The following is a 17,268-nucleotide window of genomic DNA, read 5'->3' as shown; positions in this document are numbered from 1 at the left end:
GGCCCATGTGAGAATCGAACTGGCAGCCTTCAGCGTTAGGAGCACGGAGCTCCAACCACCTGAGCCACCCGGCCAGCCCACAACTACTTCTTAAATGGTACCTAACGAAGAATGACTATGGCAAATTTGATTTAGAAAACAAAAAACACAAGTCATAAATATTCTCATACCTCATAAAAATTAATGCTCTTGCCATAAAAACAAAACTATTAACTTAATCTATGAAATTTATTTTTTAAAAACTCCTTAATAAGTGAATTAAGTAATATTCTCATCTCACCATCAATTTCAAAACAGGCCTGGGTTCCTTCTATAAAAATTGGCTTTCCACTACATGTTAATGCCTGAGGTTTTTTCCTGTAGTTAGAGAAAACCAGATCATGATGAAAAGCTATTTCATGCTAGCTGCTACTGAAAAGTATGTATAAATTTATTTGAGAGTCAGCCCATCTTTTAAAGGCATTAGGGAATCTTGCTATTTATATTCATCCAAACATTTACTCAACACTTATTATGCACCAAGCACTGTTCTAGGTGTAGAAGCAAAGCAATAAAGACAGGAAAAGTCTCCATCCTCAAACTGGAGTGAATAGTGCTATGATGAAAGACAAAGAGAGAGGGAGAGATGTTCGAGAAATAGTGTTGTCACACAGCAGTCTAGCCGACTGTCCCCCCCGTGTCTTTCCTTGAGGAAAGAAGAGTCTGTGAGACTGTGCTTTTTGGGGACTTTATCATGATGTTTACACCTCATGTCTCTCTATCTGGTCCCCAAAAGATGGTTTGCAGCCAATGACGAGTAAGATTCCCCATGGGGGGGACAACTCAAGCCAGGTGGAACCGTGTGGGGACCCCCAATGAGCTGCCTTGGAAGATCTGGGAAGGGGCCTTGCCTCCCCATCCCCCTACCTGGGAAAAGCCACTGCTAACTGGCTTTCCTCGCTCACCTGATTGTGAGAGAAGTCATGAGAGCGATAAAGATCAGCTCTCTCCGCTTAGCTCAACAGAACAGTTTCAACGTGAGAGACCTGTCCCAGGGAGGTGCATACCTCACCTAAGTCATCATAGGACTTTCTGCTCTGGCTGCTAGTGGACAGGGATAATTGGCTTGATTCACTTTTGTGACATGATGGATGAGTCTCACAGACTGTGTACCACAGTACTCACAGAGTACTCACAGACTTTTTTACAGACTGTGTAAAAAAAACAATACCACTTCCTTGTATGATTACCAATAAAAGCCACCAGTTGGCCTGATTCTGCGCTTCAGTCCTTAAATGACTGTGAGACCCTTGGCCCTCTGAGATTTAACTGCATTAAGTCTCTGTCTCTTTCTTTCTTAAAAATTTAACCTAACGCTGCCCCTTCTCGCTCCCTCACTGCCTGTGTTGCCCTGGACGTGACAAAATAGCGAAGAAGACAACTGGGTGGCAGGAGGAGAGAAGAAAAGGAAAAGAAGTACGTTATAGAAGCTATGGAGGTAGGCCACGGCCAGACTCTGTAGCGCTGGTAGACTGTCATAAAGAACTATTGGAAATGTGATGAGAAACCACTAGAAGGACTGACACCAATCTCAAGAATAAGATTATGATCAGAAATGATAAGTACCTTTCACTAGAAACCATCCGAACTAATCTAATCATGAGCACCCCTCATTATCTCAATCACCAACAAATGTCCAAGACTTCCATTCTCTAATTTGATAGTCGCCCTCTGCTCCTTGATTTTCAGTAAAAGCTTACACTGTGCCTTCTTTAACTAAATCTGTTATCAGAAAACTCCCTGTATCTTAAATTTCTTTTCTCAACATTCTCTTTCAATTTTAGCTCTAACTAAAAACTTGCTATCCCCCAGGACACCACAGTCCTGGTGAAATCCCAACCTTTTAAACCCGATTTTCTATCTATTTTGTGACTTCACTCGGGCAGCTGAAGGTGACTGGAGAAAAACCCCAAACCTAGTGCTGTCTCTATATTTATGATGATAAATATCAAGTGGGTCTTGTAAACCACATTACATTTACCTAGGCAATGTGCGCCTAGGTAAAACGAGATAAAATAATTCCACTACCCCAAAAAGTTCCCACATTCCCCTTTCCAGTCAACTCCCTGTCCCCCAACCACTTCTATCACCATGTATTAATTTCGCTTTGCTGGATTACCTATAAAAATTATGCACTATGCAATTTTTGTGTGTTTGGCTTCTTTTATCCAACTGAGTACCTCTGTAACTCTTCTTGAGATACTTCTTCATTTAGTTTCTAGGACATGATGCTTTCCTGGTTTTCCTCCTATCTCACTAGCTGCTCACTTTTCATTCTCCTTTGCTAGTTCCTTCTCTTTCTGGTCTCTAAATCATTTAGTACTCTGAGGCTCGGATCTGAAATGTCTTTTTTCCTCTCTCTATACTCACTCCCTAAATGAGTTTTTCAAATTTCATAGCTTTAAATCTATAATGCTGATGATACCCAGCTTATTATTGCTAATCCTGTGCTCTCTCCTGAGTGCGGACTCACACGAGTATATCCAAATGCCTACTTGACATCTCCAACTGGATGTCTAAAAGACATCTCAAACTTAGTATTTCCAAAACAGAGCTCTTGAATTTCCCTCTAAAACCTGCTACTCCTCCTTAAGTTGTATCTATCTTATTAGAGGGCACCGTCATTCGTCCAGATGTTGAGGCAAAAACCTATGAATCATTGTTGATTCTTCTGTTTTCTTTACTCCAATATCCAAAACAACCAACAAGTTCTATGGATTATACCTTTAAAATATATCCTGGGTCCAAATAATTCTCATTATCTTCATTACTACTACTATCCCAGTTCAAGTCCATAAAAGGTTTCTGAATGATCTTCTTTCCACTTTGGTTCTTCCTGCCCACCTCCCTGCCCCCACCATCCTTCACCCATCAGCCAGAGTAATATGTTTAAAACAATACATGAGATCATGTGAATTATTTCTTAAAAACCCCCAGTGACTTCCCATCACATTTGGAATAGAATTCAAACTGCTTACCGTGGCCATTCACATTAATCCTACTCTAAAGAATCTACTTTTTCTTAGTTAAGGTTCTTATCTAAGGTTTTGTCTTTTGGGTTTTCTTAAAAAGAAACATACCTATGTTTATTTAGTCCCTTGTTCTAAGAGCAAATAAGATACAAATATTCTCAAGAAAATAAATTCTAGGCCCTTCCATTTTGAACATGAGAGATTTTATAGGATGTATGTATGAAACAACACTGACCCAGACCAAGGGAATTCTGAATAGAGAGATACCTCAAAGACTTTACATTGGCACACACTACCTGCTTCAACAGGTATGTCCTCCCTCCTTGACTTATCCAATTTTACCCACTCTTTAGGAACCATGAGTCAAATGAGGTTTTGTGTGAATGCTCTTTTATTCTTTGAAATAGGAAGTTTTTTCTTTCTTTGAACTCCTTTAGCATTTGTGTCTTAAACTACTCACAGTTTTAGTGTCAATGAAGTACAGCAGAACAGGGCTTCGTAATTAGAAGATCTGAGTTTGAGACTGGCTATTTGACCTAGAGCAAGTCTCACAAATTCTTATGCTTTGGTATTATCAAATATAAAATGAAGACAATTTAAACCTTACATGTCATTCTAGACTACTCTCTTTTATATTAATATATTAATCCACCATAAATCTTGTTGGCTTTAACATCAAAATACTTCCAAAATCTGATCACTTCTCATTTCTTTCACCACTACCACCTTGGACCACGCCACCATCATCTCTTATCTGAACTGAAATAGCTTCTTCATTGGTATTCCTGCTTCTACTCTTGTTCCCCTAGAATCTACTCTCAACAAAACACCTTTTAAAATGTAAATCAGAAAAGACTTCCACTTCTAACCATGATGGAATAACAAGGAATAGATTTACCCTCTTAGCTTATACAACTAATAAGCTGTGCAAAAAAAGGAAACAATTCTCAGACATTGGACAACAAGCAAGCACGACAGTGATTGCTCAAAGAACAGAAACAAACAAGGTGAGTCCTAGGATTGCCTGAGTTTACTATCTGGAAAAAAGACTTCCCAGCAACAGCACTGGGAGGAGGTGACCTGCAGAGAGCCTTGTGGTCTCCCTGAGTTGAACAAAATACCCAAGAAAAGGAGCAGGTGGAACAATATGGTAACTCACAGGACAAAAGCAAGGAAAAATTAGTCCCAAATGCCACTCTGGTCCCACCCAGCAAAGCTTAAAAGCAATCCTCAAAAAGATCAAGTTACTTACAAGTAACAGTGTCCCAGAACATGGCTTGAAAATAATGAAAGAAATAAAAAATATCCAGCATATAAAAAGGTCAAATTCATAATATTTTGTATGTAATAAAAAGTTACTAGGCATGGAAAAAAGCAGGAAAATATGACCCATAATGGAAGGGGCGAGGTGGGGGGGCAGGGACAACCAATAGACCCAGAGATGACACAGTGATAGAATTAGTAGGTGAGAGAACATTAAATTCATTATTATAACTGTATTCTATATTTTCAATAAAGTATAGGAAAGTATGAGCATGATAAGGAGAAATTATGGATGATATTAGAATGACTCCAAATAGACCTTCTAGAGATTAAAAGAGTCTCAGATGAAAAACAATGGATGGCATTACCAGGAAATGAGGCACTGAAGAAGAAAAGATTAGTGAATCTACACATAGCAAGAGAAACTATGCAAAAATGAAAAAGAGAAAAAAAGAAAAATGGAAAGAGTAATAGTGAGTAGTATAAATGTGTAATTAAAGTCCTGAAAAGGAGGGACAGAAAAAAACAGTTGAAGAAATAACTGCTGCAGAATTTCCAAATTTGATAATTATAAACTCACAGGTCCAAGAAGTTCAATGAACCCCATGCACAAGAAACACGATGAAAAGTATACCAAAGCACATTACGAAGGTCTGTCAATTAAGTTCGTGAACTTTCCACCGTGGCTTACATCGGCAGCACTGTACAAACAACTTGGTAAGGTTTCATAACCTTGATATATCAGTATCTCTCAGCTGTGTTTGTGTCGACATGTGGTGGTATCTTGCTGAGTGGCGTTGATTATTATTGTTGCGTGTTTTTGTGTGCCGTCACAAGAATGTCTGAGTTTGAATTAGAGCAATGAACAAACATTAAATTTCTTGTTAAACTTGGCAAGAGTGGAAGTGAAATCAGGGACACGTTAGTCCAAGTTAATGGGGATAATGCCATGAAGAAAACGGCAGTGTACAAATGGATTAAATATTTTTCTGAGGGGAGAAAACGCGTCACTGATGAAGAGAGGTCACAGCAGCCAGTAACAAACAGAACTGACGAAAACATTGCAAAAATTCGTCAAATTGTGCATCAAAATCGTCAGCTGATTGTGAGAAGCATAGCAGACCAAGTAAACATCGATAGAGAAACAGGAAAATGTTAACTGAAAATCTTGGCGTAAGAAAAGTGTGTGCCAAAATGTTTCCGAAGGAGCTCACTGATGATCAAAAGCAAAGGAGAGTCAAAGTTTGCCAAGACCTTTTGGAGAGGCAAGATGATGATGTTTTGGGCCGTGTTATCACGGGTGATGAAACATGGGTGTACCCAATACGACCCTGAAACAAAGCATTGAAGTGCACAATGGAAGTCAGCCAATTCTCCATGACCAAAAAGTTCCATCAGTCCAAATCAAGAGTCAAACGATGCTGCTAACCTTTTTTGATATCAGAGGGATTATTCATTATGAATATGTACCAACTGGACAAACAGTTAACCAAGTTTACTATTTGGAAGTGCTGAAAAGGCTGCCTGAAAACGTTAGACGAAAACGACCTGAACTTTTTGCCAACAATTCATGGCTCATGCATCACGACAATGCACCAACTCACGGCACTGTTTGTGAGGGAGTTTTTAGCCAGTAAACAAATAACTGTATTGGAACACCCTCCCTATTCACCTGATCTGGCCCCCAATGACTTCTTTCATTACCTGAAGATACAGGAAATATTGAAAGAAAGACATTTTTATGATATTCAGGATATCAAGGGTAATATGACGACAGCTCTGATGGTCATTCCAGAAAAAGAGTTCCAAAATTGCTCTGAAGGGTAGACTAGGCACTGGTGTCAGTGCATAGTTTCCCAAGGGGAGTACTTCGAAGGTGACTGTAGTGATATTCAGCAATGAGGTATGTAGCACTTTTTCTAGGATGAGTTCACAAACTTAATGGTCAGACCTCATATAATCAAATTAATTAAAACCAGTGATAAAAAGAAAATCTTAAGAGCAGCCAGACAGAAAAATTACATAAAAGATAGAAGAACAAAGATACTGACAACAGACTTCTCCCTGGAAAAAGATGCAAGTAGAAAACAGTGAAGAAACATCTTAAAGTACTGAACCTAGAATACCAAGCAAAAATATCTTTCGAAAAAAGTAATCAAAATACTTTTTCAGACATACAAAAGCTAAAAGAACTCATTACAAGTAGACCTGCACTACAGTAAATATTAAAGGAAGAACTTCAGGCAGAAGAAACATGATACCAGATGGAAATCTGGATCTATACAAAGGAAAGAAGCACCAGAAAGGGTAAACGTTGATAAATATAAATCACTTGTTTATATTTTTAAAATCTCTTTAATTTATAATTGAGCTTCAAAGGAAATATAATTTATTGTGGGGTTTACAAAGCATATAGATACAAAATATAGAACAAACAGCCTTAGCACCCAGGCTGAGAGGGAAAAATGGATGTGACACTCTTGTGAGGTTCTTACATTAAATGTGAAGTGGTATAACATAACTTGAAAGTAAACTGTGACAAGTTAAAATTTTATATTATAAATACTAATGCAACTACTAAAAAAGAAAAATGAAGTATAATTAATAAGCCAACAAAGGAAATAAAATGGAATCATAAAAAAATACTCATTCCAAAAGAAGGCAGAAAAAGAAGACAGGAACAAGTACAGTTGGACCAAATAGAAACAAACAGCAAAATAATAGATTTAAACGCAATTACACCAATAATCACATAAAATATAAATGTTCTAAATACATATTTAATTAAGGCAGAGCTTGTCAAACTGGATAAAACAGCAGGACCCAACAATATGCTGTTTATTTTTTGTAACAGCTAAAAATTAGAAACCACCTCAGATGCTCGCTGACAGGTGAATGATAAACAAATCAGAATATATCCATATAACAGAATTCTACTCAGCAAAAAAAGGAATGAACTATTCATTCACACAACGGATGAATCTCAATTATGCTAAAAGCAAGAAACCAGACGTAAGAGTACATACTGAACAATTCCATTTATATAAAACTCCAGAAAACACTAACTAACCTATACCGTAGTGACAGCAGATTAGTGGTTGCCTGACCAGAGGCCCAAGAGGGATGATAAAGAGGCATGAGGAAACTTTGGGGAGTTATAGATATGTTCATTATCTTAACTGTGCTAATGGTTTCACAGATGAATACATATATTAAAACACATCAAATTACATGTTTTAAACAGGTACAGCCTATTATACTTCATTCATACCTCAAAAAGCTATAAAATATTTTTAATGTAAGTAATATTAAAGTAATTTTTCTGCTTAAAATTATCCTTGTCTCACTGAGAGTACAAGTCGTTGCTCTTAGAATGGCCTACGAGGATCAGGGTCTGGATCTCCATTACCTCCTTCCCTCTTACTCACTCCACTGCAGCCACGTGGACCTCTGCACTTTCCTTAGAACGTGCCAAGCATGCCACGGCTTCAGGGCCTTTACAAATGACATTTCCTTTGCCTGTGTCTCCCCCAGATAGCCCATGGCTTGCTCCCTCACCTCCATCAGGTTTTTGCTTAAGTACAATCTTCTCAACAAATGTTCCCCTGGTCATTCTATTTAAAATTGTAACCACCTCCCAAACTCTCTATCCTCCTTTCCTGAAACATTTTTCTTGACAGCACTTACCACTATCTAACAGTATATAGAGGGTGCCAAAAAAAGTCTATACATTTTAAGAAAGGAAAACTGTACTAAAATTGTAATACTCAATATATACCAATAACAAAGATGAATACAAGTCACGTTTGACTTCTGCAATTACAAGAGGTGCTCAAAGTGGTTACCATCAGTGTCCAGACACTTCTGATTACGGTGAACTACTGCTTGTGCAACATTGACCAAAGTGTCCATTTGTATATATATTTTTGGTAACCCCGGTATATTTTACACATTCATTTTGTTTGTTGTCTTTCTTCCAATGAGAATCTAAACTCTACAAGATCAGAGGCTTGTGCATGCTTTGTTTACTACTATATTCCTCAGTACCTGGAACACTGCCTGGCACATGGTAGGCTCTCAATAAATATTTGTTAAATGAATGAATGGATGAGTACGATTTGTTACAAGGATTAAAATAAAAGACGATACTTGTACACCTGGCACATGGAAGGTATACCAAACCATTCTGTCTAAATTCCTTATGTATGGAAATGAAGATCTGTTGAATTACAGGGACAGGTAACTAACTGATTCTAATTTCATTTTCCTTGCTCTTATTTAAAATTAAAATAAAATTCAAAACACTGAAGATCGTATGTCCAGGCCACATGCCTTTTTAGGAAAGTACACATAATCTCACTTGGCAAATCAGCAACAGATGCCAGGGGGAAAAAAAGGTCAGACACCCTGGCACAGATGCCATGACTCAGCTGAGATCCAAAACTAGGAACTGGCTCATTTTTCCATTTCAACGACTCTGGCTATTTCTCCAGGATGTTAGAAGATAAATGGCAGGTCTTAACTCTTCCTTCCCAGTAAGATGAAAGTACTGCACGTTTATAGTCAGGCACACTAATGCTCAGCTGATGGGAGGTAACCTGGAAGCCCCCTGAATGGATCCTGCTGCCTATTCCAAGGATTGGGTTAAACCACACTGCTGCCCAATATAGCAGTCCCCTTTCACCCGCAGGGGATGCCTTCCCAGGCCCCCAGTGGATGCCTGAAACTGCAGATAGTACCAAACCCTATGTATACTATTTTTTTCCTATACATACTCGTACATAACTATGATAAAGTTTAATTTATAAATCAGGCATAGTAAGAGATTAACAATAACTAATAATAAAATAGAACAATTATAACAATATACTGTAAATAAAGGTATACGAATGGCTTTGGGGCCATTATCAAGTAAAATAAGGGTTACTTGAACACGAGCACTGCGATACCAGGACAGTATGAGTAAATTTGATAACTGAAGCACCTACTAAGTGACTAACAGGTGGCTAATGTATACAGTGTGGATATGATGGGGAAAGGGATGATTCACATCTCGGGCAGGCCAGAGTGGAGCAGTGTGAGATTTTATCACACTACACAAAAAGACACACAATTTAAAACTTATGAATTGTTTATTTCTATGATTTTCCATATTTTTCCAGTATTTTTGGACCACAGCTGACAGCGGTTAACTGAAACTGCAGAAATCAAGACCACAGATGTGGGGGCAGAGTCCCAGAGAGCAGTTTCCAGGCTCTCCGCCTCACGTGGAAAGGTGCTGGCTCGGTTATTAGATGGCCATCAGCTGTAATCAGATGGCCATCCGCTGTGGCTGGGTGGCCCTCAGCTGTTACCAGCTAGCCATTGGCCATTAATATAACTGCCATGGCTATGCTAGTAAGCGTGGATTGCAGCTAGCAAGTGCAGTTAGCAAGCAGATTGTGGACTGTGGGTCCTGTTGATCCTACTTCCTGTGTCTCGCCTGGCCGCCAGAGAGATTGGGGTGCAGGAAGACTCCTCACTGGGGTATTGGTGGATGTTTGCTTTTGTGTCTTGACCAGCCGCCATCAAGAATGTAGTGGTATGACTCCCCTATCTATGGCTCCGTTGTTGTTCCTTTTTAGCTTCGCCATATTCTGTGTCCACCCGTTGTTGAGAGCAGAACCAGAGATCCTGCATTACAACAGATAAGGGCAGACTACTGTACCATTCCTGTCACTTGGTAAATCAGAGCAAGGCTTGGCATTTCCTCTTCTTATATCTTCACCATGGTCATCTCAGTGGATAGTGGGAGCAAGGACTAAGGTACACTGCAATCTGTGTGATACTGTTGAATTGTGGCCATACTTACAGAGGACCCAGCCTTCAAAAACCCTCCCTTCAGTAAGTAGCAGGTATTCGGAAAACCTGAACCCCTGTAGGAAGTCTGCTTCCCAGTGTCAAGCAATATAGGGTATGGAACAGGATGCAAGGTTACAGACTCCTTAAACCTCTCCAATCTGCCAGTCCCAGAAGTCCAGCTGCTCCTAAGAACTTGAGCCCTTGGTAATTGGCTAGCACTCGGCTACCTCCTTTCAGAATTTAGAACGAAAAGACCATTTCTGTTCCATTAGCGTGATCAACGAAATAGAGAAGAATCTGGGGCCATTTAAGGTCAAGCACTTCCAGGTGTTATTTCAAAGTAACAAAAGAGCTGATGTCACCTTAAAGATTGAGCAGCTAGAGAGGGAGAAAATACATTCTTTTAGTCAATAAAGGGTGGTGCTTGAAGATAAATCCATTATTTATCTCTTGCCTGGATTATTTCAACAGCCTCTTAACTAGCCCCTCTGGTTTACTCGTCTCCTATTACCAGTTTGTTCTTCACAAAAGCAGCCACAGTGATCCCTTTAAAGCATAAATCAGATGATTTTACTTATCTGCCCAAAACCTTCCAAAGGCTGCAAGTCACCTTCCCAATTTGCTTATATATTCATGTGACCTGCTCTCCCCCAACCCCCCTTACTCTAAGTCTTATTTTGGATGGCAGGTCTCCTGGGGTTAATCAAGTATTTTATCTCCTGCTCCATTGGTTTGGAAATTATACACTGTTTTATTCTTTTTTTAAAGTAGTTATTATTATTAAAGTTTTAACAGGTACTCTTGTCTAAGATTACCCAGCATCACAACCCTACTTCTGAACAAAATTAAAAGCTCTTAACTGCAATTTTCCCTTTACCCCCTTCCAAATTTACATGTTATTTTGGTTCAGTATTTCAGTTCTATCTTGCGTTTATATGGCCAAATTAGTAATTATTTTTGTTCTATACAATAATTACATTACTTGCTTAGATTGACTCATACATTTTCTAATTTCTTTGCTCAGCATTCCCTCTTGGATCTCATACCTTTCTTCTTTCTTTCTGAAATACATCCCTTAGCAATTATTTCAGTGAGAATCTGATAGTGACAAACCTTCTCAATATTAGTGTTTGCTTGTCTGAAAATGTCTTTATTTTGCTCACTGACTTCCAATGATAACTAAGTAGGTACGTTAAGTCCTCACTTAAAGTTGTCAATAGGTTCTTGGAACTGGAGCAAAACTGCTTATAATGAAACCAATTTTACCATAGGCTAATTGATATAAACAAGAGTTAAGCTCCAAGGGCATATCATCAACATTGAACAAAACATTATTCGAGGATCTGCTGTATAGAATCCCACAGCCTCTTGTTAACAGTAACTTCATGTGACATAGTGGGAAGCTTCTATAATATGGAAACAGCAACATGTCCCATCCCCAATCTAAAGATAAAGAAAGAATTGCCCACCACATTTTGGTAAATGTACCTGCCACCTAGAAAACCAGATAATTCTGTCATTGGTGACTGTAGTTGATGCTCACATTCCTAGAGTTCTACCTGAATAAACCTGGTAGTAGAGATGGGAGAGAAATTTAAAAGCCCTAGAGCGGGCACGGCTTCAGAATCTGGTATTCTAAGCATATCTATATTTCCAGTGCCCAGGACAGTGCCTGATATAGTTATTATTATTTGGATAACTAATAATTAAGAGAGAATGGTCCTGTAATGCACTCTTAAAGCAGTACATCTCTTGGTAATCAAAGGATAGTGGCCAATGAGACTAATCTTTTTCTTTTAATAGAGGACACTTCCACTACAGAAGCCCTCTAAAAACATGGGCTTGGTTAGGGTTTCCGAGAGGGAATTCACGCCTGTTCTTAGGAATTTTTTTCGCTTTCCCATTCCCGAATCATGAGATATAAACTGTTTTCTGTTCTCCACAATGAATCATTTCCACAAAGTGACGGCTAATACTACCAATCACCTGGCTTCAAGGAGACGATTTCCCCAATTTCCCAACCAACTTTTCTCAGGATTTGAGAACGGGAAAGAGAAAAAAATTCAGGAGAACGGGTGAGAATTCCCGCCTAGAAAACCTAGCCTTGGTAAAATGAAGTAGTATAAGGCTATTCCTGATTATACAGTGTCTGGAAAGTTGTAGTATATTTGGTTTGTCTTTACTAGTTCCCAGGGCTTCATGATTTCTTTTGAAATTCCAAATCATAAGCCCATTCCCAGGTTATACTTCCAGACCAGTTTCTTTGAGAGCTAGTGGTTAAAGGGAAATGCAAAATGTCTTGTAATCCCTCCATATTTTTGTCCGACATCCAAATTAAACATTGCATTAGTAGGGGTTTCTGCCTCCTACCCCAATAAATAGCCCAGCTGTCTGGCCTGTGCCCAAATTTCCACAACAGAGAAGATTAGAAAACAACTCCATTTCTAGGAGGCAGCCATGGGTACAGAGGCTACTTTAAGGACAAGGCTCTCACCTTCAGTTGTCAGATCACTATCTCAGTTTTTCAGTGACAGTTAATCGCAAAGCTGTATGCCAGACACTCAAAGGACTAAAAATGTGCAAATAAAAATCAATCTTTAGCCTTCAGAGGCCCACACTCAGGCAACATATACTGACACAGGTTGTCAGTGGCGCAGGAGCCTTTTAAGAATCTGGGGGTCTATGCGCCACCAAAATGAAGGATTAAACTAAGAGGAAGGCAGAAGGTCTGGGGAACTCAGACCCAAAATGGAGAGGTACTGAGAATATCATGATGGCAGCTGTGCAAAATGACTAGAGAATAATCTGTCTGGATTGGAGCAGAAGATAAGAGGCCTCCTGGAGTAATGCCAGTGTGTGCGCATGTGATTAGATCATCTACTGTAACATATTGCGAAGCATTTTGCAACTGTGGTAGAAATTTGGGGGACTAATAAAAGAATGCCATGGTGAATATAAAGCAATGCAAAAGTGAGGTAATTATTACCCCCAGAAAAACAGAAACAAATATAATCACAGCATACAATCATTCAATTAGAAAGAATATTTATGAAATCAAAATAATTTGACATTAAAATAGATTGAAAGAATTCAAAGTGGTTACTTTTGAGAAGCAAAAATCAAGGATGGTTGGAGTGAGTGTAAAAGAATACCTGGTTTTCTATTATAAGCCTTAAAAAACTGATTGACTTGAGAAATGATGTCTATTTATTACTTCAATAAAATAAAAATTAAATTTAAAATGTGGTTGGCTTACACATATGTAAAATGAACAGGAAGGGGATGGTGAGTGTAGAATGTTACCCAGGGAGGAAAAGAAATTTGTAGCAAGCAGTAATGTGATAGCAGTAATTATTCTGCACTTTAATTGGTACAAACGTTTTTCAAATCTAAGTTATAGTAGTATGTTTAAAGAAAACTATCAAATGATCACATCAATCCTCTGCTCAAAATCCTCTAACTGCTATAACCAAATAAATACCTATATTAGTTATTAGCATGCCATTCAAAATCCTTCATGATACGGCCCCCCGCAGATTTGTCCTACACATTATCCTCATCTCTCCACAAATCTACCCTCCATACACTTTATACCCCAACAGAGAACAAGCCCATGCTATTATGCCTCCACTCCGTTGCACATATTATTGCTTCTGCTTAAATACCCTTGTCCTAAAGGTCTATCTGACAAAGAGGATTAATTCTTCTCAACTCAAGTTTCCTTTTCTTTAAAGCCTTCCTTGTGTTCTCCAGGGCAGAATTAGAGACTGGCTTCCATACACTGGCACTGAATCTTGTATATCCTTCCATTATGGAATGATTTACTATGCATCTCCATGCCACTCCCACCACAAAACAAGTAGCTTCACAGGAGAAAATTAATTATCTGCAAATGAGTAGGATGAAAGACACAGTTATTGTTACTAACAAATTTTCAAGGAACAAGTAATCCTTGTCTTATAAAGTTATGCTTAGAAAACAGAATAAGAGGAAAAGCTGCTTAAGTTATTGTATGACAGTATAATTTTGATTCAAAGCCAGATCACAACAGTCTAAAAAAATTATAGGTCCATTTCCTTTATAAACATACAAGTTTTAATTCTACAAAAATTTAGAAAGTTTATTAAAACAAAAAAGCAAACAAAAAACCCCACTATGATGAATTGTCTGTGAACCCCTGAAAGGCCCTGAGACCCTTTCAGAAGGTCTAAAAAGTCAAAACTATTTTCATAGAAATACTGAGATATCATTTGCCTTTTTTGTTGGGTGACATTTGCATTGATGTAACAAAAACAATAGTGGGTAAAACTTCTGGCACCTTAGCACAAACAGAACCAAAATGTTCTAGTAGTTGTTATATCTCTCACCATCACTCATTGCAGTGAATCTAGATTCACTTAAGAATGTACATGATGAAGCAACAGAAACCAAGAAGCTAGAAGAAATCTAAAGTAAAGCTAAGAAAATTAGCCAATAAAATCAACAATGGGAAGAGGAATTTCCTTGAGTTGAAATTCAAACGATAGAAATTTGAAAAAAATGAGCAAATAGAGACATTTAAGATTATCAGAGATAAAAATGAATAAAATTTAAAAAACATAAAAATTAATGAATCAAAACTGGCAATAATGAAACAAGACATTTGGATGTGGAAAATAATTTAATGAGATGTTTTATAAATTAAAATTATAGATATTGAAACTCAGTAGATGAGGTAAACTCTAGCTTTAACATAATCAAAAGAGAATTCGTGAAATATAGAACCCACTTAGAGACAAAAGTGAATGATTGCTATGGTACTAAATGCTTGGACCCTATCTGGGGCCACAGTATAGAGGCCTGAGGACAGACTTAACACCTAGAGAAAAAAACTGCAATATAATGTGCTTTGTGAAACACAGATACTTTCTAACAGTTTTAGTCCACTGTCCTAGTTCTTCTTCTATATGAACTTCTTACAAACATTTCGACTGAGAAGAAAATACCCTATTTTAAAACTAATTAGTAATCCAAAGGAACAAGCACAAAATCTACACAGGCATATTATAAGAAATTAATATTCAGTATATATATAAAGAAATCCTACAACTCAACATCAACAAAAAAACAACCAGATTTTGGGGCCAGCCCGGTGGCTCAGGCGGTTAGAGCTCCATGCTCCTAACTCCGAAGGCTGCCGGTTCGATTCCTACATGGGCCAGTGGGCTCTCAACCACAAGGTTGCCAGTTCAATTCCTCAAGTCCCGCAAGAGATGGTGGGCTGCGCCCCCTGCAACTAGCAACGGCAACTGGACCTGGAGCTGAGTTGCGCCCTCCACAACTAAGACTGAAAGGACAACAACTTGAAGCTGAATGGCACCCTCCACAACTAAGACTGAAAGGACAACAACTTGACTTGGAAAAAAGTCCTGGAAGTACACACTGTTCCCCAATAAAGTCCTGTTCCCCTTCCCCAATAAAATCTTTAAAAAAAAAATAGTTAAAATGGCAAATTTTATGTTCTGTGTATTTAACCACAACTAACAATGAGAATTAAAAAAAAAAAAAGAAACTATAAAAAAGAGAAGAAAAATGAAAGGGAAAGAAAAAGCAAAACGATTATACACTATGAGATCTACCCCATGCGAAGTTGGTTTAAAATCAACATGTTATACCAGAATAAAGGACAAAAAGCACATGATCAACTCAATAGATGCAGAAACCAAATTTAACAGAAGTCCAACATACATCCATAATAAAGGCTTTCAACAAACTAGGGATAGTTATGGGAACATCTTCAACCTGATAAAGGGCATCGATGAAAACCCCACAACTAACATATTTAACAGTGAAAGACCTAACACTTTCCTCCCTAAAAGAATAAACAAGGCAAATACGTTTGCTTTTGCCACTTCTCCCAAAATGAAATTAAAAATACAATTCCAGTCCAGCATTAGAAAGAATAAAATAGTTAGGAGTAAATTTAACAAAAGAAGTTTAAGACTGGTACACTGAAAACTACAAAATACTAGTAAGATAAATTAAGAAGAGCTAAACAGAGAAAAAGAGAGATTCCATGTTCATGGGTTGGAAGACTCAATATTGTTCAGGTGACAACCCACCTTATCAAAATTCCAGTAGGCTCTTTTGCAGAAGCTGATAAGCTGATAGCCTTTTTAACAAATTATGCTGGAACAAATGGATAGCCACATTCAAAAATAGAAAAAAAAATCAAACAACCTTTACCTCTTACTATACACAAATATTAACTCAGTGATTCACAGACTAAAATTTAAGAGCTAAAACATAAAACTACAAGAAAACAGTGAAGAAAATCTTTATGCGTGTACCGTTGGGTTAGGCAAATAATTCTTACATACAATATCAAAAGCATGATCCACACAAAAAGTTTTAAACATTTTTTTTTAACTTCAAAAGACTCCACACAAGCAAATGAAAATACAAAGCACAAACTAAGAAAAAATATTTTCAAGTCATGTATCTAGAATACATAAAAAAATTCAGTAATAAGACAAAGGAATCAATTTTTTAAGTGGACAAAATATTTGGGCAATCCACCAAAAAAGATCCACAAATGGCTAATAACAACATGGTAAGATGCTCAGATCATTGGTTATTAGGGAAATGCAAATTTAAAGCCACAGTGATCCACCACTACAAACCCACTAGAATGGCTATATTCAAGAATATATCTGGTGTTGGTGAGGATGTAGTAAAACAATTCCTCAAATATTGCTGGTGGAAATATAAAATGATACAGCTACTGCAGAAAACAATTTGTAAGTTTATGCTTAACTTTAAAAAATTAAAAGTTTAAAAAGTTAACTTTTTAAAGTTAAGCATAAACTTATCATACAATACAATTCCATTCTTAGGATTCTACCCAAGAGAAATGAAAACTTATGACCACATAATGACATGTATGTAAATGTCCACAGCAACAGTTACTCAAAATAGTCCCAAACTGGAAACAATTGAAACTGGTGAATGGACTAACAAAATGTAGTCTATCCATATAATGGAATACCTATTTAGCAATAAAAAGGAGTGAACTCCCTACATGTGCTACGACATGGATAAACCTAAGAACATTATGTTAAATGAGAGACCAGAAACAAAGCTACAAAGTGTGTGATTACATTATACGAAACAT

At 37.7% G+C, this 17,268-nt stretch overlaps 1 protein-coding gene across 13 annotated transcripts in view; it reads right to left on the bottom strand.

Moving 5' to 3' along the window:
- The window catches only part of MAST2 (microtubule associated serine/threonine kinase 2), a 181,717-nt gene that overhangs the window by 51,814 nt on the left and 112,635 nt on the right, over positions 1 to 17,268 (bottom strand). The gene's annotated exons all lie outside the window — the stretch shown is intronic.

The sequence above is a fragment of the Rhinolophus sinicus genome, linkage group LG06 (assembly GCF_036562045.2).
Source record: "Rhinolophus sinicus isolate RSC01 linkage group LG06, ASM3656204v1, whole genome shotgun sequence".
Lineage (NCBI taxonomy): Eukaryota > Metazoa > Chordata > Mammalia > Chiroptera > Rhinolophidae > Rhinolophus > Rhinolophus sinicus.
This window is presented reverse-complemented; position numbering and strand designations above follow the sequence as displayed.